This window comes from Ursus maritimus, unplaced genomic scaffold (genome assembly GCF_017311325.1).
Source record: "Ursus maritimus isolate PB19 unplaced genomic scaffold, ASM1731132v1 scaffold_1, whole genome shotgun sequence".
Classification (NCBI taxonomy): Eukaryota; Metazoa; Chordata; class Mammalia; order Carnivora; family Ursidae; genus Ursus; species Ursus maritimus.
In genome coordinates, this window is record NW_024423343.1 from 81,290,266 (window position 1) to 81,312,462 (window position 22,197).

Below are 22,197 nucleotides of genomic sequence, written 5' to 3' on the forward strand. Positions count from 1 at the left end.
AACAATGGATACATAAGTAACAATAAACTTGCAAAACAAAATTGCAAAAAAATAATATTTTGATATAATTTTATATAATACAATAAATAATAATACTTTATTAATGTGATATCTTGATTGGTGATAAGATTTTTCTAGCTTACTTTTCAGAAATTTTGTATATTTGGCCATCAACTCATTTTCAATCAACATAATTAAAGGTGACGTTAGTCAATCTTGGCAAATGTAAGTTTGCTAATAATTTTTGATAATTTTTAATTTTGAGAAGGATCTTTCTGCTGCTGCAACTGTAAATAGAACTCTTCATAGTATTTTATAGGTCTTGGAAACATTGGGAAACATTTCTGATAAATTATTTTGAAATATAAATTTTAGTATATCTGGGGCTGATAATTCTTGAGAAACAGTTTTTTTAGAGACAGTTAACACTTCATATAAATCAGTTTCAGATGTCTGTTATATCTAATACTATAAATCTAATATAATTAATATTTTAAATGTAAATTTATATAATAGCATTTTAATGGTTTCACTGACATTTCCTATAACTACTGGTTATTGTACAAGGTACAAAAATGGCTTCATGACTTGTATATAATTCAAAATTTCAAAATACCTGTCCATGTATTTTATAGTTATAACTTCAATTACAAGACAACAAATAGTTTTAAAATTGCCTTCTTCATTAATAATTGATTCATCCAAAGTTTCGTGTGAACATATTGTTCTTTTCTGTCAAGTGTGGCCATTCTAAATTTAATTTCTATTATATCTGTGGTTATGTGCTTTGAAATATGGCAGCAGATTGTAAACCGAAAAATTCTATTTCCTCTCTTTCATCCTTTACTGCAATGTTTATGTGGACATTTTTATTTTCTGATAATGCACAGACAACATTTAATGCTTGACAGCTGACTTGGCCTGCACGGGGGCTCAGGCCAGGTCTTTGCTATCTGTGAGTTGCTGCAGGCACAGACTTGCGGGCTTGGTGCTGCCCCATTCAAAGCCCTCCTCTCTCAAGGAGCCACAACACCTGTCACCATCTCTGCTGCTATGGCCGCTGTTCCGGCCCTCACTTCTGCCAGTCTGGAACTTGGTCCACACCTGGCAACTCCCTTGGGCACTGGAAAGACTAGACTGCCCCAGGTGTGTGTTTGTGACCTGGGGTTCTGCCAAATGCTTGGCACCTTATCTTTCCCTCAGTCCTTCTCCCCCTAAATTCTTTATCCCATTGAATTGGGACATCATGCGTTAGGTTGCACAAGCATGTTGTCCAAGCATTCCTTTGATTCTTCTCTCTTACGCATCTTCTCTACCAAGATCTAAGCTTTCTTATTTCCCATCTGATTGGAATTGTCAGCAGTATTTGACATAACTGAGTACATGTATTTGATCAATATCGTCTCACTTGCCTTTTAGGGCACTATGCTCTCTTATTTTCTCCTACCACTCACTGGTCATTCAATCTCTTTGTGCTTATGGTTTTCTTTTCTTCTCCTAATCTCCTAATGTTGACATCCCTAAAGCTAGGTCCTCAGCTCTCTTCTCTTCTCCATTGCACCCACCCCCTTGGCTAGTTCATGGATTTAAATATTATCTCTGCTCTGATGACCATCACATTATGTCTCTAGTCCAGACATCTTTCCAAAGTCCAGACGCATATATCCCTCTCTGTTTGGATGTTCAGTAAATGTCTCAAACAAAACTTCCAATCTCTCCTAAAGTCTGCTCTATGCTCACCTTTCATATTTCACTTAATTACAACTCCACCTTCCTTGCTGGCAGATCAAAAATTGTATTGTCCTCACACTTAATATCCAATCCCTCAGGAAATCCTATTAGCTTGAAGTTTAAAATAAATCCAGCTTCTGGCCACTTCTCACCATTTCCACTTCCAGTTCCCACCACCACCTCAGGCATAGCCGCCACCATCTCTAGCCAGAATTCCTGCCATAGTTTCTTAACAAATTTTGCAGTTCATTTTTGTTCCCTTACGATCTAATCTCCCTGAACCAGTCAGTATTAACTCTCTAAACATGGAAGTCCAATCATAACATCCCTGCTCAAAAGCCCCTAAATGTCTCTCATTCTTGGTCAGGGTAAAGCTGATGTACTTACAACGCTTACCAGGCCTTTAGTGATCTGGGTTCTATTACCACTTTGACTTATCTGGTCCTCATATTCCTCTAACATGTTAGGTGTGCTTTTCCTGCCTTAGGGCTTTCATGTCACCATTCTCCTTGCCTGCTATGCTGTTCCACCAATTTTCTCATGATTCACCTTCTTCAAGTCTTCTTCAAGCCACCTGCCCTCTGGCTCACCAGGTTTTGCACTTATTCTAACCTGCCATTCCACAGAGCCCCTTTCTGCATTTCCAATATCCGCAGGTAGGTCCGGCCATGGTCGACTCTCCTCCTTTAATGACCTTAAGAGCTATGGAGGTAGCAGCTCTTGGTAAGCAGCCTCTTCAAGTTTAGAGACAGCAGATATTCCTTTTTCAGTGGTCTCTTCACGAATCTCTAGGAATTTACGTACAGTGTAAAGAGCTATGCATGTTGCATTCTCTAAGGATAACTTGTTTTGCAGAACTGATGACACAGAATCCAACAGAAGACATCTACCTCTCCTTTGCCGGCTCAAGTCCATTTCTGTAGCAGCTGTGCAGGGAACCCCTCAGCTGCTGTTTGATAGCAGCTCTTATACTTAGGTCCTGCCGTGTAAATGATGAAATGGGTGGCTATATTAAATCCTCTTGTCAATTTGCATCACCTGTTCAGCAACCTTGAAGTTTTTGGAGTTCCTCTTTCAAATCAGGCCCCACAGGTAGGAAAACAGTTTCTGACAAAGGATTCTTACCTGTGAGACGTTCACTGGTGGTGTTCACAATGGTTGTATAGATTGGTAATGCCCCGTCTCCTTGCCAAAGTAGCACTTTTTCACTGACATCCCTATTATTAGAAAAAAAAAAAGTGATTTAATGGCATCTTTCTGAAATGTTTCAGTTGCAGTATTAGAAGCACTTAATTCATCTCTACACAAGTGGCCAGCTTTCTATACCTATCTACATCCACAAGCTGGAAAGGTGCACCTATCGGATCTGGGGAATGGAAACTTCAGCGTGTTTTTGTTTTTTTCCAACTTCCTCCACAATTCAGTATGGACTGGAGACTTTCGAGCATTCTGGTGGTCTCATCTGGTGGCAAGCAAGGCAGGTGAATCTCCTTATGGAAAGTGACCAAGCATGTCAAAGTGTCTCTCACATAATAAAAGCTCAATAATTATTTTAATTACTTTTTGTAATTCTTGCTTAACATCTATACATAATCATATGGCTGTACTTCTCATACTTTATTATAATTGCCTGCTCACTTCCCAGAAACACTCCACTAAACTATTAGTTTTTTGAGGGCAAAGACTATGATGAGTTTGCATTCATTCCCCCAGAATCTGTAAATGAATGGGTTGATGGAATGAAGCCCGTATAAATTAGTCTCAGGATTCTACATTACTGGACAATTTCAAGCATTGGGTGGATAATGATTCAGGAAGTTATTATAAAAGGAATTAGATGAAATGGCTCAATATCCACTCCTATGCCTTACACCTGTGAATGGCAACAGTGTTACCTATCAAAATATATTTCATATTGTGAACACTGAAGTATTGCAAGAGTGGAAATTATCAAAAACGATGTATTATTTTCAGGTTACTAGATGTATTAAGACAGAAAAATAGTCTAGTTATTTTAAGAAATTTGTCAGCAATGGTTGAAATAAAAATGTTTTCTCTTACCTTTGTGTTATCCAGAAATATTAATATATCACATATTACTTTCTTCAAGTACAGTAGTGTATCAACATTACCATGTAAAAAGAGAAATCAAGGATTGCATTAATTTAGGAAGTATAATTTTATGTCTATAAAATTATAGTCTATAAAATTTATACCCACATTTGTGGGTAAAAACATAAAGCTGTAAAAAATCCATAAAAACTTTTTATAAAAATAAAGCTATACATAATTATCAATGATTACAAAATTTAAGAAGAGGAACATGATCATAACTTCCCAGAGAACGATTTATCAATTTTCTAGGTATCTTGCAGGAGATTTCCTAATTTTTTCCCACTGTAGTTCTAAAATTTAAATCCAAGTTATACGGTATGTCTTATTCCCTAATGACAAAGCTTTAGATTATATGAAATGAAAATTTTTATGATATTAGAATGAATTCATATCAACATGAGGGTGGAGACATTTTCCATTTGTGCAATTTTTCCATTAAGTATATAGAGTAGGTTTCTCCAATTGGAAAGAAGTTGGTGAGATGAGGTTCTAGGTTGTCCATGTACCATGCAGAAATTTCTGCAATGATAGAGAGTTCTTTCTGGTCCAGTAGGGTAGCCACTAGCCACAAGAGACTATTTAACACTTGAAATGTGGCTAGTGCAACTGAGGAACTGAGTTTTTAATTTAATTTAATTAAAATGTAATTTGAACCATATGGCATTAGTGGTTACCCTATTGGACAGTGCATTTCTAAAGAAATTTCCTGAACTGGGCCAGAGGTTAATAGACATTTCTAATCTATCTCTATATTACATGTGAAAATACATTAACTGGTACGCTTCCTCACATATGGAACATGGTGCAAGATTAAAATTCTTTTCAAGATGCCATTTTTATAAATCTGAATTTCCTTGGAAAGAACCAGTGATGAAATTTAGATCCATGAAAATTAGGCTGCTTGCATTATAACTACTCATTATTTTGGCATGCAGAGTGTGACATGATGTAACCCTACATCATTACATGTGTTCATATATTTATATTATGTCATCAGTTTGAATTGTTTATCCAAGAGAAACAGCTATTTTAAAAATGCAGATAAAGTAGTGACTTAAACACTCTGTTGGCATCCATTCTATTACTACACAGGTGCCACTTTCTGTAATTTCATAAGACACGTAAATGATGAAAACAAAAATGTGTTGGGAAAGAATATGACATAAAATTGATTTTTAAAAAAGCATAAACTGCAATCCTGTGTTGCTAGAACTGATGTTTTCACAGGTGGGAAATAATGTTTACTAGATATTTTAGAACATATTATTATTGAAATGGAACTAGATAATATTTACGTTTTGGAAGTATATGCACATTATCTCATTAGCCTCTTAAAGCAAGTGTCATTAAATGAATACACTTCGGAAAGTTAACTTACAAGTGTTACTAATAAAATGTGTTAATAAAACGTGTTAATATTGAGAAAATAGAATCCCAGTTATTTTACTATCATTTTATAGTCTCTATCTATGATATCTGTCATCATTTTGGATGTTCAAATAAGTAAACCTATCCCCCAAATAAGCAAATATGGCTGGGGACTTACTTCTGGGTGTTTTGTCATTAGAAAAGACAGATTCTGTGATCTTAGATTTTAAGTTTATGCTCCAAACAGACATACATTTCATGGATAATATAAACAAAATCAATGACATTCTTTACCACTTAGCAATGCATTCTTTAGTGAAAATGGAATTACTTTTAAATATTATATTTTGAAAGACAAAGAAGTTGAACCTGAGTAAATCCAAGTAATGCATATAGTTATTGAACTTCTCATAATACCTCTTAAAAATACTTTCTTTTAACATGTTTTCTACTCTGTGTACTGTGATAAATTTTTGATACAATTTAAAATAAAGTGCACATAATATGCAATCGTGAAATTAAAAAAAAGAAAATATAAAATGACAAGATTTTGGAGAAATCAAATATTCCAAGAACTTAGGCTAATACAGTTACTGTAACTGAACATGAAATTTAGCTCAAAGTTTTCTAGAGATAAAAATTTTAAAAAAATTAAAAAGAAAGCCCCAAATGTCATATAGAGTGTTATAGATGGTTATGGTATTGTAATGAAAGTGGATGAATAATTTGACACTTATAATATTGTCCTTTATATTAAAATAAATGTAACAATCGAAACATAATTTTTCTCAAAACTGAATTCTAAAAGTAAATTATTAATAACCTTTATGCGAGTCATATTGAACGACATGATGGGAGATTCCCTCAAAAGTGCTTTTGCAGAAGATGCAAGGACGTATTTCATGTAATCATTTCACTTGGATGTTTTATTCTAGGGAAATAGGTTAACGATGTCCAGGTATATGGATTTCTGGTTCTAAATTGATTTTTCATGAAGCTTAGATATTAGAAGAGAAATGTTTAGCTAGCAAGTGTCTCAGCCAAACTTTTTCGAATATACATTTTCTAAACTACACTTTCAACAGGAAGATTGCAGGAGCCCAGGATCGAACTGTAATAAATGTATGGAAACAAATGTTGTACATCAACAACATTAACGATTATTAACAATTCCTGCTCTTTGTGCAAACTGTGTGTCATAGCACAGTATTTACTCTGTATCAAAATTATACTTTATTCAAAAGAGAGGGGAAAAAAAGGAGTAGATCACAGAATCTATTCGAAACTGACTCAAGTATTTCCCGATTGGTAGTATGGAATCTGCTGGATTAACTGAAAATTTCTCACTGGGCAAGCTAGATTTCTACATCATAGAGCACACCCTAATTAATCTGGCTAGAAAAAAATTGAGAGCAGGTATGATTATCCACTTTGGACATTAAGTTAGAAACTACTACACATTGGAATATCTAACATTTGCATGATTCTATAAGGATTTAATTAATATGTAATCCCAGACCAATATTTGAATGACTACAGTATGTAGTAATTATAATTACATATCACTCTCTTTGACTTTTATTTTCTTTTTGGTTATTTAATGATTCATCTGGAATTTTTGATATAAAGATAAAAATCTTCTGGAAAAAACAATCTCCTGGTATAGTATATGTGACTCTATGGACTCTAGGGAAGTTTGGTATCAAAAGCTATTTCTTGCATTTATTCATATTTTCCTCATTTGACAAAGGCTATGCTTTAAAATGGTCTTAAAGTTTATTCATCTTTTGTTTATCTTAATATGAGTTATGTATTTCAACTTCTGTCTCTTTTGCAATAGGGATAACACTCAAATTCATGACACTTCCATAAATTAACATTTGGATGTTTATTTCTCTGTGCCTCAATATAACTGGATATATACTTCAATTATATAACAATTATGCTGAATTTTATTTGTTCATAAATTTGTCTTTTAACCTTAGCTGCTAACTGGAAGCAATTGGGAAGCTTTAAAAATACGGATGCCTCAACTCCCTCTAACCCAAGATTCTGAGTTAATTGGTCTGGGGTCATATCCGAGCACTAGTAATGTTCAAAACTCTCCCAGTGATGCTTATGTATGGCCAAGTTGAGAATTACTGCTCTCAACTGTAAGATTCTTAAGGGTAGGAGCCATGGCTTATTCATCCTTGTATTTGCTTAACACAGTGCCTGCCATATGTATTTAATTTCAGAACATATGTTACTGGATATTATCCAATAATAAAAACCCAATCATGTAGTTAACCTCACAAAGGTATTCCAAGGCTTTTTAAAAAGCCAAATTTTTGCTATTCTCAAGACTTTAGGTTTTCCTCTCAGCAATTTTCATCTTCTTTCTTAGGATTAAAATTTATCTTTTTTTTTCTTTTTTGTCCTTCATGAACAAAACAGAAAACAAGAAAAATATGCTATCATGTTACCTACTGAACAAAAACTAAATATTGTGATTAATTTCTCTTATTAAAAACATCATCTGGCCTTTCCCTTTTCAATATGATCTCTCTTAACTCTTCATTCCTTCAGTATTTACTTGACAATTAAATAAATTATGTTCCTAAATGTCATGTACACAAGATTGGCTTCCTTTAGAAATAAATTATTCTCTGTACAAGCATTTTGAACCCAAACCTCTCCTGAACATGATTTTAAATTAGTGGGTCTCAACCAAGGGCATTTGGCAATATCTAGGGACATTTTTTGGTTGTCACAACTTGGGGGAAGGGGAGTGTCACTGGAATCTAGTGGGTAGAAGCCAGGATGTTGTTAAACATTCCACAATGCACTGGACAGCTTTCACAATGAAGAATCATTGACCCAAAATGTCAATAGTACTGAGGTTGAGAAACAAATGCAAATTAAATACAAATGCAAATTAAACATAATTATTTTTAAATAAATTATATTATTTTTCCATGATCTCCTTTCATTCTAAAGAAAAATCAATGAAATGACCAAAATTTATGCTTGCCAGACGTGCTGAAGGTATCAGAAAAAAAAAAAAAAAAAAAAAAAAACCATTCTACAGAAATGGAACTATGGAAGTGTGTCAGGAATTTCCACCATTGAAATAAAAAGTCCCTAGTGGCTTCATGTTTCACTTTAATGAAATGTAAGTTTCAAGGCCAGGCTTGCTCTAGATATGTTGTGGAATTTGTCACCATTCACCATTCTTTCACTCAATACACCTTCTGTTTTCAAGATGGTACCATTTTTCCCAGGCATTCGTTCATTCATTCATTCACAAATCTTCCTTTATTGTCCTGGTGACCTCTATGCCTCCTTCATTGTATGAGATTGGAACCTTCCACTGATTCATCTACCAATAATCAATCTCCTAGCCATAGCCAGTCTATAAAGCTTCCCATCAGAATTTAATGCTTTGAGTGGTATCTCTGGAGTGGATGGTGTGATGTGGCATTCATATCCCCCTTTCAAATGGAAACAGTCATTCCCAGCTTCTAAGAGTGTTGGCTACTGACAGTTCATAGCTGCCTCTCTCTATGGGAATTGCCTTTGCAGAGGCAGTCTGTCTGGAGTGAATAGCATATGAAAGGCTACAAAACCCCAACCATTTTGCATTAATTTGGGACAATTTTGAAGCCTTTTTCCAGATTTAGGACTCCACATGGTATTGGCATTGACTAACACTGCTATTGTAACGTAGCACAGTTCACCTTTTCTCTTTGCTGAATATTGGCACCCTCAGTTCCTTACAGGTGTCCTGGGATCATCCCCACTAAAATTCCTGCTTAAATGTCTCAATGTCATAGTATGTTTCCAGAAAAAATTGACCTAAGATAATAATATCCTGGAATGGGATTTGGAAACTTATCATCCTTTGGTTTACTGGCACTGAGAATTTCATCACTAGTTGTAAGTGGAGCATTGATAGTTCCTGATGTGTAATAAGGTCAATTATTAAAGTTTCCTTTGTTTGTGAACAGGTATTAAATGACAACAGAAGGGAAGGCAATGGTCAGTGCAATACCTCAAGTGTTTGAGAGAAACAGAGGATCAATCGTAAAGGCTTTCAAGTTGGAAGAGTTTTGTTAAGTGTATTAGATAAATAAAATAATAGGCTGAAGATGATTACTGACAATGTAAAACAAAGTATAAATGTCAAAGAAGTGCCTTGGTAGCATATAAAGATATAGTCATGCCTGGCAGGCAGAAGGTAGAAGAAATGAAGAATCAGTCCCAGCACGTACTAAAAATGGAACTCTAGAGAAGGTAAAACTCTCAATCCCACACCAAGATTAGAACACTGATTTGGAAGGCGTGGGATGCAAAGACTTGGAATAATTACATCTGGGATTGGTGCACTCAAGAATTTTAAAATGCCAGATCTTCCTGAACATTCTGGATCTAGAGCTCACTATCCTTATTAAAATCTAGCTTTCCTCTCTTGGTGAAGAAAATACAAAGAACTCTGTTTTGTATTCCAACACAAACTTTTTTCAGGGTCTACCACCACCTCTCTTCCTGACAAATACACCAATAATAATATACCATCCAGGAAAATGCTGGGAGCTGTAGGTTCTAGCCAATATGAGGACACTGAAGACAGCATGGAGAGTATATAGGACAGGGTATTAGAAATGATGGATTAAGGGGGATGGATAAGAAAGAGTTTATCCATATAAGGGCATTCTTCCATGATATGGCATTTGACATCCTGGCAAGGACTCAGAGAGATGACATTAATATGATACTAGAATGTCTCTTAGAAGGTTGAATAAAGCAATGGTCCACCCAAAATGAAGTGCAAATACTGGCTGCCACGGCAAACAGTGAATAAGAAGTTGAAAGACTCAGAGAAGTGGGAATGCTAACATGGATTTATCTTATAAAACCAAAAACTCACTAGTTAATGATTGACTAAAGGAGAGATCAAATCCCCAGTGAGGAAAGACTCTGCTATATATGGCAAGTCTATACAGCAATGATTTTTCCATCCCTCTCCAAAGGATTCATGACCATTTGCTTAAATAATTGCTTGTTTGGAAAGGGGACTACTCAAACGTTAGAAGCACTATTAGACACGGAATCTAAGTTGACAAAAATACTCAAGGACCTAGAGTATCACTATGCTTTCCATGTTAGAATAGAGACATAAATGGCCAGGTAATAAACCCCTGTCCAACTTGCAATAGGTAATAAATCTAGGTCCAGCTTGCAATGGGCCTACTTTGTTCATAGATCCACTCAGTAATCATTTCCCTGAGCTGCAAATATACAATTAAAATTGATATACCTGCTCGACCTGTGGGGTAAGAGCTATCACAGAGGGGAAGGCACAGCAGAAGCCTCTGAAAACGCTACCCACCTTCAACAAACATATTAAAACAAAGCAGTGTTTCGTCTTAGGCACAATTAGAGATTAATAGCTCCTTTAAGGACTTAATATAGGAGTGGTAGTCCACATCACATTGCTATTTAACTCGAGTCTATTCCTTAAAAAAAATACTAGCAGAAGAAAGTAAACAACCAAGTAGTGTCCCATTTGAAACTGCTGCACTGAATATGGTATCTTTGCTAGAACCAGTTGACTCAGCTACTGTACAAAATGTATGACCACTGATCTGGCTCACGCATTCGTCTCCATTACTATGAGGAAGGAGGATCAAAAGAAGTACATTTATGTGGGACAAGCAGCAGTGTACATTTCAGCTTTGCTTCAGGGCTAAGCTAACTCTATACTTAGTCTATTGTATCAGTGGTATCAGGTTAATCAAACTGGATAACAAGAAGCAGCAAACATATTGGAGGCCTTGGTGTGACACATGTACCATAGAGAGTGAGACATAAGCCTTACGAAGATTAACCTTCAGAAATTCAATTCACTGGGGTATGCCTGCTCATATCCTCCAAAGTAAAGGACCAATGACTGTATCTTGTGCCTTCCAGCACCAAGAAGGAAACACATTGCCTGGTAGACTTTTTTTGGAATCTGGCAACAGCACAATCCACAGCTATAAGTACTCTTTACACCTTTTACCTGAAGATATGGAGGGTAGTCGCATCTGAATTGGGTGGGGAACATGGAAAATTTCCTCTACAAGTTAACATATAGTGCAAGCCCATGTGTAGGCCATATAGTCTGGCAGACCCTGGAGGTACCTGTGATGAGAAAATTACCACTTAGTGTTTATAGCAAGTCCCAATATGAAAACCACAATTTAAAGACCCAGGGTTTTTGAGAAGAAATGTGCCGTCTGTAATGGAGAACTATGCACCATTGGGAAACCAGCGTCTAGCCTCTAATAAGTCTGGGCCGCAATGGAGCATCTGATCATAAGACATTACATGACCATGTGGTCAGAGCTATACATTATGAGTTGGATTCTCAGACCAAAAATTGATAAGGCTTGGTGGGTCCAACAGCAATCCATCATAAGATAATAAATGTTATAGCCAGGATCTGGCATAAGGAGGGCCAGAAGGCACAAAGAAGTTGTATGAGCAGGTGGCCCAGACCCCCATATCAAGCTCCACTGTTGCTCCAGTGCTTTTCACTCAGCTCACATGTATGACCACATGACAGACAACCCTTTTGACTGACTGACAGAGCATGGAAGAGTCCTGCAGGAAATGTTGGCTTAATATGTCAATATAAGCTGGAAATGAGTTGCTGTGGCACTGTTTTCCCACAGAAGAGAAGCTCTGCAACAATGTGCTTGAGATAAGCATACATGTAGGATCATCAGCAGTGATGAATGTTTTGGCTGGTGAGTTAAGGTTCTAGAAGGAAAAATATTGGAAGATTAGAGACAAGATCTAAAAAAGAGGCATGTGGATGGATACAGGAAAGTGAATACAAAGGTAAAAAATTTTGTATTACATATTAATGTTCACCAGAAGGCATTCAAGTGAAAAAAAAAAAAAACCCCAAAAATTAACCACATAAGCACAAGGACTTAGCCAGCCTCTATCACTGAGAAGAAAAATGGGCTCATAGACAGAGTAGCCATGGTGGTAGGCATAGAGGCAATGCATGGGCTCAAAACTTGGTCTCTAAAAAAACAAAAACAAAAGCAAAAAAACACTACTAGCCAAAGGTTTAGACAGAGTTTAGTCCCAATGATAGAGGAGACTGAATAAAATTGCTTTGTACTAAGGAGTCCGCTTTACATCAAGGAGCAGTGGGCATATGACTACAGCTGTAACATATTCCATACCACCCAGAATCTGCTATCTTAATAAAATAAAAAAATCAGCCTTTTGAAGGTATATAGTTGAACGCTGACTTGAACATGTTGCCCCCTGATCATGGGACACTTCTAAATGTTATATGGCCTAAATTTTCCTCAATAGCTAAAGTACATGGGTTCAAGAAACAAGTGATGGAAGTAGGAGAGTGGTCAATTTACCATCCTCCCCAGGGTCCCACTTAGGGAACCTTTGCATTTTGTCACTGCAAATTTAGGTTCTGAGAAACTCAAGCAGCAATATCCAATAGAAAATTTTTGCAAAGATGGTTATGTTCAATATCCAAACTGCCTAGAACACATGTAGCCATTGAGCATTTTAAATGTGGCTAGTATGACTGAGGAACTCGATTTTCTATTTAATTTAATTTTAATTATTAGCAATGTAAATTTGTATAGCCACATGTTTGCTGCTGGCTATGATATTGGACAGCTCAAGTCTAGGGTTCTAATTCCCAGAGAGACATGGTTTGGCCGGAAAACACAACAAGAATCCCACTGAACATTTAAATTTAATCTGTGACTGCTGCTCAGTCATTTTCAGCTCCTCATGCCAAGAGGAGAAAAGGCCAGAAGAGGGATCACCTGACTCTAATCAGATCAATTGATTCTAATCATTTACAGGAGGAAGAAGTTTTGACGTAAAATAGGGTAAGGAAGAATAGGATTATTACCTGGATGATCCCCTGAAGTGTCTCTCTGTACTTCCTAGGCATTTTTTTCCATAGGCAATTTTTTTCCCGAGGCAATTTTTGACAGTATATGCGCAAGTGCAGCAGCCATGGTCTGGGAAGGCACAGTGAGATTATGTTCAGTGTCACCTAAGCACATAAGCTACTTAGAGCAGCACAGATGTCAGCCGAGCATGAGGACAACCCAGGGTAGGTAGTGCAGGGGCAAGATGAAAATGACTAATTGCAGCCTGAGAACAGGTGTAGTAATGATAGAGATACGGGATGCTGTTATTCTTTCAAATAATCTTCTTGTAGATTTTTTCAGACACAAGATCAAACAGAATCAAGGAGTTGTTCTGAGAGGAGAACTTTCCATGAGCAGTGGTTAGATGATAGTAAATGGACTTTGTGGTGAAACACCCAGATTCCCCTTTGAGGAACAAAGCACTCATTTCTTCAGATGGCCAGAGTGTTTGCTGCTAAAGACTTCACAGAGGTAAAGACCCTTTCCAGAGAAGGAACTGATTTCCCCAAAGTTATGTCTGCTCCGTGGGACCAGCCCCATCCAAGGACTATTCCTTGAGGGATACAAAAGGCCTCTACCTTTGCCTCCATTTGGGATAAAATGTGAAGGGCCACCCCAGCTGCAGGACTCCCTGGGGCATCAACTGAGACTTCTTGTTTAATAACCCTGCTATTCAATGTCTCCCCTGCAAATTGCTGTTTCCTTCACTGTTTGTAGCTCTTGTTCCTGAGTGTATTCTCCAAAATACCTTATCCGATGATTGCAAAGGTTGTTTCTGGGGACCCCAACCTAAGATTCAGAGTCTTTGCTTTATCGCTTGTTCCATGAAGCACTCTTCGCTTCAGATCTCTGCTGTCTCATATGAAAGTTGACACTTCTCAGAATATCTTGGTCCCTTAGAAATGCCATCACCTGTAGATTATTTGGAGTTTTTGTTTTCTTTCTGTCCTATAGTCCTTTATCCACTTCTAAAACCAGTTTCTGACTGGGAAAGTTTAGACCAGGCAAAGGGTCCTACCTGCTTGGGGATAAACACTAGACGCATTGATTAAATGAAAAAACAGACATGGGTGATTGAAAGGCCTGTCAACCCAGTGTTTCTCATTCACCCTATGCCCTGGTATGTTTTACAATATCTGTACTCTTCTAGATCTCAAACCATATCATTATTTCTCATGGCCCTGGTTTCACTTCCTTTCCTTCTGTGTATCATAACATTTTCCTCATTGACATGGTTTCATAGTCTAGGAAGCCATTTGTACCATTCCAGCTGGAGGGCTTTCCCCCCCTCCCCCAAATGTGTTTGCTTTATAGATGTGCATGGTCTTGTCTCACAGTTGACAGCTGGTATAACCTAATATTATCTAGCCAAAATACACCCCTCAAGTCACTTGTGAGAAAGAGATGAATTTGAGGATTGGTACTTGTTTGTTTGTTTGTTTATTTTTAAGATTTTATTTATGTATTTATTTGACAGAGAGAGAGAGTCAGCTGAGAGGGAACACAAGCAGGGGGAGTGGGAGAGGAAGAAGCAGGCTCCCAGCAGAGAAGCCTGATGCGGGGCTCCATCCCAGGACCCTGGGATCACGCCCTGAGCTGAAGGCAGACGCTTAACGACTAAGCCACCCAGGCGCCCCTGGTACAGAAATCTATTACATTGCCTTGGACCTGCCTTCTGACACCAACTTACTAAGAAGGTAATTAAAGATGACATTTTGCTTTGCATTTATTTTTTTACCTGGATTGGACTTTGACATTATAATGCCTCTATCCAGTCTGTAGAAGTTCTTGTGAAGGTTTGAATCATTAAAACCACTGATTTTTGCAAGCTATACAATGTGTAATTTACAATTTACCTTAAAAGAATACTTAATACAAAGTGATTTGTACAACTTATTTCTTTTGTCTTTACAACATATATATGAATAGGCAGTCAAATGATTTTTCAGATTTTTTTCCCCTAGGTTTTTTTCCTCCTAGTTCTTCCTATCTCTGCCTTTAAATAAATACATGCAGATAATTGGCCAGGATTTTTGCTTTAGAAAAGTGATAAACTTCCTGGCTTCGAAGACATAAATCCAATTTAAAAATGTATCCTTTGTGGGGTGCCTGGATGGCTCAGTCGGTTAAGTATCTGCCTTCCTCTCAGGTTATGATCCCAGGGTCCCGGGATTGAGCCCGCATGGGGAAATCTCTGCTCAGCGGGGAGCCTGCTTCTCGTCTCCCTCTCCTGCCACTCTGCCGACTTGAGCTCACTCTCTCTCTCTCTCTCTCTCCATATATTAAGTAAGTAAGTAAGTAAATAAATAAATAAATAAATAAATAAAATGTATCCTTTGTGATTTGTAGGCAGATATCACCATGAAAGAGTATTCTTGAAATAGAAACTATAAGAAAAGAGAGGGAGAGATTTTCCGAGGAGAAGAAAAATCCATTTCCCCAGCTTTGGAGGAAAGCGTGATAGAATGGGAAGTAATGCACCACTGGTGATAGTTGTGAACCCCCCAAAAAGTGTCTTATGTGCCATTTTCTGGGCAGAGCCCACAGCAAGGTGACAAGACCATGAAGAGACTGAGAGGACCCTGTAAAGTTCCCTCTAGGTAGAGCCTTCAGAAGGCCGCAGACTCCTAGGGACGGAACAGTTGTTATGACGTCTAGGACAGAGCCGGGTAGAGATGACCATCCCGATGATGGACACTAGTAGCAGATATCTGCCCGTACCCCCAAAAGTGGTTCTGAAGTAATGGAAGGAAATGCAGGATTGAAGAGCCTGACAGGCAAAAATAGGGAGAGATCAGCAGTAATGTTGGACTAATGGCAATAAGAAGCGATGGGATAGTGTATTTTTCAGCATGTGTCTTCAGAGAAAAATGACTCTGCTCAAACTTTGGCAATTTAGAGGTTTAAAATAGAAATTAAGTTTTACTTTAAAATAAAATAAAAATAAAAAAAGGAAATCATATGAGTTACAATTCCATTTAGGGACCTGACACTGTCAGGGACTTTTTCCCTGGGTAGTACAAATAATGGTGGTAGAGAAGGAAGAAGCCTTCAGGTTTTCCAGCTTCAAACCGATATAATTTGTCTCTTCCTTCCATCACGAATACATTTTACTTTAAAAAGTAACTTGAGTCCCCCAAACCTATAACCCCAGTCTACTTATGAAAAAAACAAACAAAAAACAAACAAAAACATAGAACAAGTATGAATTGGAGGCCATTCTAAAAAGACCTAACCTGTATTCCTCAAAGGTACAAACTTCCACTTACAAGATAAATAAATACGAGAAGTGCAATGTACAACACAGCAACCATGACTAACACGGCTGTAGGAGATGCAGGAAAGCTATTAGAGGGAATCCTAGAGGCTCTCATCACAAGAAGCAATTCTTCTCTCTTTTTATTGTATTGAGATCATGGATTTTAACTAAACCTATTGTGCTAACCCTTTCAGAATATATGTTAATCAAATCGTTATGCTATATACCTTAAACTTACAGTGATATATGTCAGTTATTTCTCAATAAAACTAAAAAAAAAAAATGAAGAACAGTAAATGAACAAACAAACAGAAACCAGCAGCAGTCTGAAAAAGTGTCCCAACGAAGAGGAGCCTAAGGAAACATGACGACAAAATAGAATAGGGCATCCTGGCTGAGGTCCTGAATTAGGAAAAAGACATTAGGCAAAAACTAAGAAATCTGAATTCAGTATGGGTTTTAGTCTATAATCATGTATCAATATTGGTTCATTAATCGTGACAAATGTACCATGCTAATCAAAGATGTTAGTAACTGAGGAAACTGGGTATGGGGTTTATGCACATGTTGTGCTCTCTTTCAAACTTTTCTGTAGATCTTAATCTATTCTAAAATTAAAAGTTTATTTGAAAAAAAAAAAAAGCCAAAAAAAGAAAAAAGTAACTGGGTATGCCCATTCTGGAAACCTGTGTTTGTTTTAAAGACATCACACTCTGGCCTCTATGTCAGAAATATTACTTCTCAGAATAACAGTACATCCCTATTCCATTTTCCAGTAATTCTTGTTTTTTTTTTTTTAAGCCCTAGTTTGGCTTGATTCAATGTGCTTTCAATTTTTCATTTTTACTCTTGATGTTTCTCTCACCTCGTAAACCCAGACTATGCTAGTATAAATATAGATAGATGAATAACTAGATCCGCAGATAGCAATATATGGCAGACACAGTCACAGACACAGTAACACACAGTTGCACTCATATGCATGCAGATAAACACACATCAGACACCTCAGTTCTCAGATTCAGAGAAGCGAATGGTTAAAAAAATCTTGAGTATGGGTATTTGTTGTTACTTGCTGGGAGACTCTTCTAAGTTATTTTGTATTTTCTAAATTCAGTTTTCTTATCTGAAAATAGGGAAAATAAAACCTATATGGCAGAGATAGCATTTAAATTAGTGACAGTATGCCAGTAGAATGTCTGACCCATAACAGGTGCTCCACTTTATTATGAGGTGCTGAAAATCTAATGGCCAGGTTCAAATTCATGGTTTCTGGTCAACTGCAGTGGTCAATCCTGTTCCCCTTCCCATTGCCTCTTTAGGCCTTTCCAACAGCAGGTCTATGATTTTCCCTACTCACGGAGTTCTTATGTATGTGAATCATACATGCTTATGTCTGAGGAATTGGTGCCTATGCCCAGAGAAGTAAGCAGCTGCAGGCGGAAGATGACTAGGGGATCCGAGAGACATGGGGTCACCGTAGTGTGTCTTTGACTTAGGAATGAAGACAAAAAGTAGGACCATGAGTATATGCAACATAGGGATCATAGGAACTTGGAGCTCTATTGCAAAATTTACTATTGGGAAGAAAAGAGGTCAGGGGTGGATAGATGTTCTTATTAACAACAGCCATTTAAAGATGGCTTGGACTCTACAGGCTCGAAGATGTTTAGAGCTAGTTCCCTTGTGTGCACTTTCTCGATTCTTCAGAGACTCCCTTCTGTGTGCCTCTAAATTCAGCTTCCTCAATTTGGACAACGCCTCCCCTTAAACTGGCAGCTCTTGAGCTCTGCCAAGTTTCTGCATGCCAGCAATATAATTCACAACATCTTTTTGTCTGGGTCTGTTTTCCCTGGTATCTTACCCCATCAGACAGTATGATTTTTTAAATAACCTCAAGCCAACATTCCCAATGGGGATTCCCATCAGTTCCCTGGAGATTCATGTACTTTGCCTGCTTTTTGAATGGGAGTACAGTTCCTTCACTGATTCTCCTCTACGCCACAGGAAACTTTCCTAAGAATAAATCAGGAACTGATCTGGGAGTCTCACTGTAGGGTTATAGTCCTTTCTCTCTTGGTGGTCTTACTGAAGGCTCTTTTACTGGGCATCCAGAGATGCAGGAACCACCCCACCAACATACCCAGAGGGTAGATATGGAATGGAGCTCAAATCACATCAGCTATTCTCTAAAGAAATGCTCTACACATTTTCCCTAATATCTGTTCTCTTGACCCCCTTTTACTCCTTACTAGATGTGACAGTTTCTGAGTCAGCTACAGGTTTTTTATTTTGAAATTCTGCCTGTGGTCTAAAATCTCCTTTGTAATACAGCGTCTTATGGAGTCTTGGATTCTCAGCAGAAACTCCAAATTTCACATCTTTTTACATGTACTACATAGGTGATGATGCAAACTGGAGAATAGTAAGGTACTTTTCTCATTCTTAGTGTTCACCCATGTGCAAAAGTGAGCCCTTACGAATGTGAATCACAGTGCAATTAATATTGGGCCTATTATAGGTTAAATAGACCTCTGTGGACCACTGTGAAGGTTTCTCAAAATTTGTAGCAGTATTTCTTTGGGAAAATGAGAATTAATTTCTAAAGACAAAAATTGACAAATACTATTCTGGAATAAACTGTAAGTTAAGAACTTGCTCAAATTGGTGATTGACCCGCTACCCAAACACTCAGTGACCTAGACGCAGAGGCACATTCATGGTACAGGCTGTGATCTGAGAACAAACTGTTGACCTTGAGGCAGCTGATAGTCCCACCCAACTGCACCCAAGTCTAACAGTCTTGTCTCAGTAGTCTTACACTTCAGACATCTGAGCAAATTAGTCTTACTTGACCTGAACAAAATCTTTACAAATCAGGACAAAATCTTTAGGTTTTTAAAGATGCTTCCTTAAAATTATCAATCTAATTTATTCCAGCCATTCAGTGTGACTTAGGTGAATTTACTAAGTGAATTTGAACCCTTGTAATCTGTGACTGGAATGTGGGCAGCTTCTATATTTCTTGTGGTGCCTTGTACTTTGAAATTTGTTGATAAATGCCTTTTAAATGTATTCATCTTGCCTATCACTACTAATAACAGAAGATAATATAAATTGTCCTGCAAAGGAAGACAGGTGCAGTCATATTTTATGCACAGAATGCATTCTTGAAGACTTCACATAATTTGAAACTCATATAATTCAAAATTATTTTTCTCATGGGAATAAACATAAAATAAAAATTGCATTGTTTCAAATTTTTTATCAGAATTGATAATCCATTAATATTTTATTAATTTACTGTGTCAAATTATCACAATCAAAATTTACATAAAATAATACCACACTTTGTGTATGTGATTAGTCACAAGGTGAGATGTACCTTAAATGCATGGGGTTAGATCATTCTTCAGTTTGTGTTTTTACAGATATTAGTAATGGTAATCTCTATATGTCTGGTTCTAAATAAAAATAGCAGTGTTTTCTAGAGTCTAAGTATGCGAGAAATGAATATTAAGTTAGGAATATACAACTTTCACCAAGTTAAACTGCTTTGTTTATATCCAGAATGAATGGAAAATCTTTCTGATTTCCAAGTTTTGAGCTCAGACCCCGTGCCTCAGCCTCAGTGGTTTAAGGGAACATCAAGACTTGAATTTGCTTCCGATGTTAATGATCACAAAATATCTCAGGGTGGACTGGGCGCTGACTGGCAGCCAAGTGCAAAAAGCTTAAAAAGAGTGCCTCAATTCTATCAGAGTATGTATTTTGCGGTCTGTTAATATTTTGCATTAAGCCAATTTTGAGCTATTAAAGTTTTTCTTTTCTATTCTTCCTTTTATCTCTTTAAGTTTGCTAACCATCAGGAAGCACTCACTTTCATCTGGGATTTGTGTGCATTGATTGTGTTTCCTCAGGTCCTGTGCTTCGTAACTAAGCTTTCAGAGTTAGTGTTGCAGGTAGCGGCTGTGCGGAGCTGCTGGAAAGTACTAACTCGCCCACCCTCACCCCAGACCTGGTGCACTCCCTTTACTCTTCCTTGGGTCATGGAATTAAAAATAGGGGCATAATGTCAGACAGCTGGGGAGATAGTCTACTCATTTTGTATAAATGGACTGACTTAAAGATATGTGCTGGTCATATTCATTAGGAAAGTAGTTCATTATATTCAATCACGGTGATTTTTTTCTGTGGGCCTTTTGAAGGGTTTTCTACCTATATTTGAGGTCCTTTTTTGAAGATCTGTCACATATCCCTTCTTTTTCCTCATGGTTTAGAATCCCCTGTTCTATCAAGCAGGATGCCAGCAAGAAACACACAGTATATTCAAAATAGTTTAACTGAGAGCAGTTTAATAGAAAGACCAGGACGAAGGCAACCAGCTAAGGTGCTTGAGGTGCTGGCTACATTTGAACAAGGGGAAGCCACTGCTAATCCTAGGCCTGAAGGAGAGAAGGGAAGGGGGAGTATTACTGGACTCCAAGGAGAGATGGAACCATGGACAGCCAGATGTCCCAGACATCCGGTGGGGAAATAAATAACCAACATCTCTCTTCCAATCTCTTATATTTGGCTCCATATTTCTGCCATTCATCCTCAATTGAAAGCCCAGCACAACAATAATAACCAAGTGCTTTCACATGAGGGGAAGGATATCTGGGGTCTCTTTTAAAGAACGCTGATCCCATTTGTGGGGGCTCCATCCTCACGACCTAAGCCATTCTCACAGGCACGCCATCATCTTAGAGGTTCGTACTTTAACATACGAATTTTGAGATGACACAAACACTCAGATCATAGTGAAAGGAAAGTTTTTCCACTCATTTTTTTATTTATTGAGTGCAACTATGCCATAAACTCTGTGCTAGAACTAGGAATACAAAAACAAAATAGACACAATATTTGGAAAAGCGTCCTGACAAGGAGCCTGAAAGGAAGTTTGAATGAGAGGCACGTCAATACGTCCGCTGCTTCTCACTCATCCCGTCACTCTCCAGCCAGTCATCTTTGTCAGCCACTGCCTTTGCTCAAGCCCCATTTCTTTCCAGGGGCCCTGCCCTGCTATCCACCAGAAAACTAAAACTCCATCCTCTGTCCCCCCAACACACACACTTTAGTTAGCTTTTGGAATATAATGTTGTAATTGTTTTTTTTAAAGATTTTTTATTTATTTATTTGGCAGAGACAGCCAGCGAGAGAGGGAACACAAGCAGGGGGAGTGGGAGAGGAAGAAGCAGGCTCCTAGTGGAGGAGCCTGACGTGGGGCTCGATCCCAGAACGCTGGGATCACGCCCTGAGCCGAAGGCAGACGCTTAACTACTGCACCACCCAGGCACCCCATAATGTTGTAATTTTAAGAAAACCAATTGTAAGTAAAAAGAGAGAAAATAGAAAATGACAAAAAAAGAAAAATAATGTGCTTTTAACTCTTCATCAATTCCCCAACTTTCCTAGGGAACGTATAGAAATAAATATAAATATACATGTGCACAAAGGTAACCCTAGGAAAAAAAGCCAGTGAAGATGCTTCAGGCAACAGTAGTAGGCAGGAGAGAACAGAGTTCATCTTTTGACGATCGCACTCAGCATTTTGGGGAATGGACAGGGGAGCCACTGGCAGAAAAGCCTGCTTTCTCACAACTCACTTCCAAGACCCTTATTTGGAACTTTCTGAATCCATTAGCCCTTGACTAGGTGTAGCCATGTCTTAAGCTTCTGGAATTATTCCCATTTCCACCACCAAAAATATGTTGGGGGAAAGGACAACAG

The 22,197-nt window shown here is 37.7% G+C and overlaps 1 pseudogene; it reads right to left on the reverse strand.

Annotated features, from left to right (window-relative positions):
• Nucleotides 1-2,247: 2,247 nt before the first annotated feature.
• Nucleotides 2,248-22,197, reverse strand: part of LOC103667723 — a 38,686-nt pseudogene continuing 18,736 nt past the window's right edge.